The sequence below is a fragment of the Mastomys coucha genome, unplaced genomic scaffold (genome assembly GCF_008632895.1).
Source record: "Mastomys coucha isolate ucsf_1 unplaced genomic scaffold, UCSF_Mcou_1 pScaffold7, whole genome shotgun sequence".
NCBI classification, from domain to species: Eukaryota; Metazoa; Chordata; class Mammalia; order Rodentia; family Muridae; genus Mastomys; species Mastomys coucha.
The window spans coordinates 48,203,176-48,208,587 of NW_022196913.1; the positions used below are offsets into that span (position 1 = coordinate 48,203,176).

The 5,412-nt window shown below is 42.3% G+C and overlaps 1 long non-coding RNA gene across 1 annotated transcript; it reads right to left on the bottom strand.

Annotated features, from left to right (window-relative positions):
• Nucleotides 1-2,258: 2,258 nt before the first annotated feature.
• Nucleotides 2,259-4,964, bottom strand: LOC116082466. Its single transcript, XR_004115321.1, has 2 exons — nucleotides 4,772-4,964; nucleotides 2,259-2,625 (listed from the first exon to the last, which is right to left on the bottom strand). It is a non-coding gene; the product is annotated as an uncharacterized LOC116082466 (long non-coding RNA).
• Nucleotides 4,965-5,412: the final 448 nt, after the last annotated feature.

Here is a 5,412-nt window from a genome sequence, read left to right on the forward strand (position 1 = left end):
AACTGGAAACAACTCACATGTCCCTCAACAGAGGAATGGATACAGAAATTGTGGTACATCTACACAATAGAGTACTACTCGGCTATTCAAAACAACGAATTTATGAAATTCTTAGGGAAATGGATGGATCTGGAGAATATCATCCTGAGTGAGGTAACTCAATTACAAAAGAACACACATGGTATGTACTCTCTGATAAGTGGTTATTAGCACAGAAATTAGGAATACAGGAAGAACAACCCATAAACCACAAGAAACTCAAGAAGAAGGAAGACTAAAATATGGACATTTCATTCCTTCTTAAAAGGGGGAACAAATATCCATGGAAGGTGTTGCAGAGATTAACTATGGAGCAGAGACTGAAGGAAGGACAAGTCAGCCTGATATAGCTGTCTCCTGAGAGGCTCTGACAGTACCTGACTAATACAGATGTAGAGGCTCACAGCCATCCTTTGAACTGAGTACAGGGTCCCCAATGAAGGAGTTAGAGAAAGGACCAAAGGAGCTGAAGGGTTTGCAGCCCCTTAGGAAGACTAACTAGTACCCTCAGAGCTCCCAGAGACTCAACCACCAACCAAGGACTATACATGGTGGGACTGATTGTTCTGGCAGCATGTGTATAGTAGAGGATTGCAAAGTCGATCATCAATGGGAGAAGAGCCCCTTGGCCCTGTGAAGGTTCTGTGCCCCAGTGTAGGCCAATGCTAGGGCCAATAAGTGGGAGAGGGTGGGGTGGCAAGCATGGTGAGGGGGGAGGCAACAGGGGTTTGTTCTTGTTGTTTTTGTTTGTTTGTTTATTGTAGGGGAAACTGGGAAAGGAGAAATCATATGACATGTAAGTAAAGAAAATATCTAATAAAAAACTAAAAAAAAAAAAAGAAGAAGAAAGAATTATATGTAAACCATGTATCTCCACCTCTCCAAATGAACTTGACTCTATTCATTTTTTGTTTTGTATTCAATCTATTCAGGACTCTTTTCTTCTTTTATTTTTTTCCTTTTGACTTTTAGACAGGGTCTCACTATGTATTCCTGGCAGGTCTATAACTCACTGCGCAGATCAGGCTGGCCTGGAACTGAGGTCTGCCCACCTCTGCCTCCTGTGGACTGGTAGCAAAGGCAAGGTGACCACCACCATGGCCATTGTGAATGTTTCTTTTTGAATTTTGCATCCATCTCTTCATCCATCCATCCATCTGTTTGTCTGCCCATCCCTCCATCCATCTACTCATTCATTTCTACATTGAGGCAAATACATGGCCTAGGTTGCCCTTGAACTCACTGTTTTTTTCTGACCTCAGTCTTTCATATGTTAAGATTACAGGCATGTACCTAGTTGGATTTTTAAATTCACACAAAACTGGTAGAGCAGATAAGCACACACACACACACACACACACACACACACACACACACACTGACTCACACGCACACTGGTGAGTCAGGGAATCGATCTGTGTCCTTTTTAAATGTGTGTTTGGAGGCAGATCTGGTAAATGTTTTAAACTTGTTTCCAGAGCTGGCATAAATATTTCAGGATACAATGGAGCCTTTCTCATTAACAGCCATTCTCCTGCCTCTGTGCCTGTGGAAGTTTCTAGCTGTGGAGGGAGTGCTATTAAATCATTGTGCAGCTCCTAATTCCATGGCAACTGTGACAGACATACTTTTCCTGCTGTAATAGGTTTAGATGATGTTCATTTTAGTCAATACAATGACAGACTCTGTTATTAAAACGTATTTTAACCTAATTTAATCTCTGATTTTTTTAAACCTGCTCTCAGTTAAAGAATGTTGACACCAGACAAGTTCAAATCTACTTTTTTTTTAAATTAAATGCTACAGTCTGAATTACTTATTCATGACAGACTGATGCTATTTGTACTAGCACTTCTAGATGGTCCAAAGAATCCTTTTTTCTGCAAGTTGAGATAATAGGGACCAAACCCAAGGTTGTTTGGTCTTAGAATTTCATCACAGGTTCAAGCCATTGTGTGTAATCAAATGTCTCCTCAGGTCACTTCTAACCTGCTACCCATAGATGGCAGCAAATGATCATTTGCTGCCTATCCACCAGCCTTCTGGCCAGTTACCTGTAGGTCATATATCCAAATTCGTTGGAACCTCTTTTTTTAAGGGTGTGGTGATGTTACGAGAATTTTAAATATCAAGACCTAGCATCTGGCAGCCCCAGTAAACCGGGCTTAGCCAGCCACTTGTGTTCATTATTCCAGTTAAAGAAACAAGGAGTAGCAAAAGGCGGAGAAAGAAAGATTTATTCATTGGGGTCGTACTGAGATGAACAAATAAAGAGATGCAGAGACCCTTCAAGATAGTTTGGGCCACAAATATGAGGCGTAGGGTTAGACAGACAGTAAGAGGTTTGCACAACTAAGCAGTCCTGGTTGAGATGTGGTGTGGTCCATCATTGACCCAGCGCTGTGTCTGCGCTGGTCTATATGCTGGCATCAGAGCAGAGGTCTGTTCCCGTGGTGCATGGTGCACTTCTTGGTTGTTGTCAGAGTTGGGTGAACTTTCCCTGGGAGGGATGCTCCTTCTCCAGTTGGTGCCAGGATTTTGGCCTTTTCTTTCCTCCACCATGGGATTTTGGGGGATATTTTAGTTCTTTTAAAAATAAATAAATAAATAGTTAATTAAATATGTATGGGCATCTGCCTGCATGTTTGTCTGTGCACTATGTGTGTGCCTGCTGCTCATAGAGGTTGGAAGAAGGTGTTGGATTCCCTTGGGATTGGAGTCTAGAGAGGGTTGGGAACTGTTGTGTGGATGCTGGGAATCGAACCCATGTCTTTTAGAAGAGCAGCAGTGTTGTTAACTGCTGAGCCATCTCGTCAGCCTGATATTTTAGTTCTTCAGGATTCATTGATCTCATTGTCTGATAGCACACGAGTTTCTCTTCTGTCTTTTTGGGGCAGTTACAGTACGACTTTGACTTGGATTACTGCATTATGTTTCTTACAAAAGATATAGAGAGTGCATGTCCATAGAGACTTTACAGTAGGGGAGATCTAAACACGCAAAAGGCTTTACTTAGGCAGCAGAAATGGCAAAAGCCCAAATTAAGATAATGATCTTTTTTATAATTGATCATAGATAATTGGTCTATAATTATTTGTACTGATGGTCAACTTGATTGACTGAAGACAACTATGGTTGTTTGCAGAGAGGATTCTCTAAGAGGGGGAGTCCTGCCCTGAGCCTAGGAAACACCACTCCAGATCCTGAGGACCTGGGTAGAGTATGAAGGAGGAGAAGAAAGCTGGTCAGCACAGGTGTTCTTTCTCTTGTCCCCCACAGTGTGAATGCCTGTGCTCTGCCACAGTCTCCCTGTCAGGATGGACTGAACCTTCTGAGATGCTAAGCCAGAATAAACTGCTGCGTTCCTTAAACTGTTTGTTCTGGTATTTGCCAAAGGGATGCAAAACTGATTAAGGTTGTATCCCTGGAAGATACTGGAATACGCGTGTTCTGGGTTTTCACAGAAATGGAAAGAGAAGCCTGTTTGAATTAAGGGTGTAATGTCTTACTCTTTCAGTCTGCCTTGGCCAGCATTAACTTTGAAAACATGGCTTCGTTGCTCACATTGTAGAGACCAAGTGGTAGTCAACTGGGTCCTCAAAGGCTTGTAGCAGCCTCAGCACTGAATTGTTCTCTAAATGTCTCCAGTGGTCTCTGATTTCCTAAAGCATCAGCGGTACAGAGTTTATAAGAGCCAGAGGCTTAGCCGCAGTAATACGCACAAATCAGCATTAGAGGAATAGAAACCACACCTAGAGGGACAGCTAGTGTTTGTTGTCAAATAACAGCACATGACACTGGGACCCTCATACACTGCTAGCTAGTGGGGATGAAGACTGGTCTAGTCACTTGAGAAAACAGGCTGTGGCTGGAGTTATCACAGGATCCTGAAGTTTCACTCTTACCTTTACACCCAAGGGGAATGAAGATATATGACCACACACAAGTCTGTACATGAATCATTATGGGAATACCATTTATAGTGGCTTGAATGTGGAAACAATGTGAATGTCCCTCAGTTCAGTGATAGAGGCTCAGTGGGTAAGAGTACTTACTACGGAAGTAGGACGATCTTAGTTCAAATCCCCAGAACCCATGTAAAAAGCTGGGTGTGGCTGCAGATGCACCTTTAACCTCAATGTTGTGTGGTGTGGATGCAGGATTTTCTCTGGGGCTTGCTGGCTGTCAGCCTAGCTTCAGGCTCAACGAGAGGCCCTGTTCTGAGGGAACAGGGCAGAGAGTGGTAGAGTGGAACAGCTGTAGGAGCCCATGTGGACATGTGTACTTGAACCCACGAGAGAGCACATACTACTAAATACACAAAGGGAAAAAAAATAAAAAGAATAAGTAGGAAGTAGGAAGTACTGACTCATATTACAATATAGATGTCTTTGGAAATACATTAATGGGGAAAATACAGCTATAATAGTATGATTGTACTTGTATGAAGTACTTAGAGCGGGCAAATCTGTAGAGAAAGAAAGGGTTATTATTCTTCCTAGGCTAGTGTGGGTATGGGAAGCAGGAGAGGATGTTAGTTAAGGATGAAGTTTCTTCTTGACCTGCTAAAAGTCAAGTTCTCAAGTGCATTATGGTGATGCTTTGCTAGCTCTCTGAATACCATAAAACCAGTGAATTAGACATTTATAGAGTGGATGAATTCAACGGTATGTAAATTACAGCTTCAAAGTCTCCCTTCAGAAAGGATTCGTGGTCTGTTGTGGCTCCTTACCTTATGTAGATTTTTGTTTTGCCAGGTACTGCTCTAAACACATATGGAGCTCTTTCCATCTTTATAACTATATATTTTCATCTATATAACACTTATATAAACAATGTAATCTCTTCTGTTTTATAGATGGGGAAGCCAAACTATGAGGGATGAGAAAGCGAGGAAGGGTTCTACTCAAGGTTACTTAGCTTGGAAAAGGTTTCTTTAGAATCTCTTGGGTAGAACTAGGAGGGTTCCAGAATCTGGCCTGTTCATAGTAACAGACTTACTGCCTGGAAGAGAGGAGGGTCACCTAGTGAACATGGGGTCACCTAGTGAAGTCCTCCCTGACTTTGTGTCTGGGAGAAAAAGGTACCGTTAGGGCAGAGCTGACTTAGAGCCAAGACTACCACTGTGGTGTCCATCTCTCTCTGTTATGTCCCCTGCCTGGATAGTAGAGGGTTAGCTGGGAACACTCAAGAGCCATCCGCACACGTACAAGAAGGGTTTTTTCCCTATAGTTTATTTTTATTATTTTTGAATTTGGCAGGATGAGTTAGGTCAAAATGCACCATTGGTGATGGGTGGGGATGCATTCAAAACAGGGAAACTACATAGCAGACTACAAAATTGGTTTGGGAGTTTTTAGAGGAGACATGCAA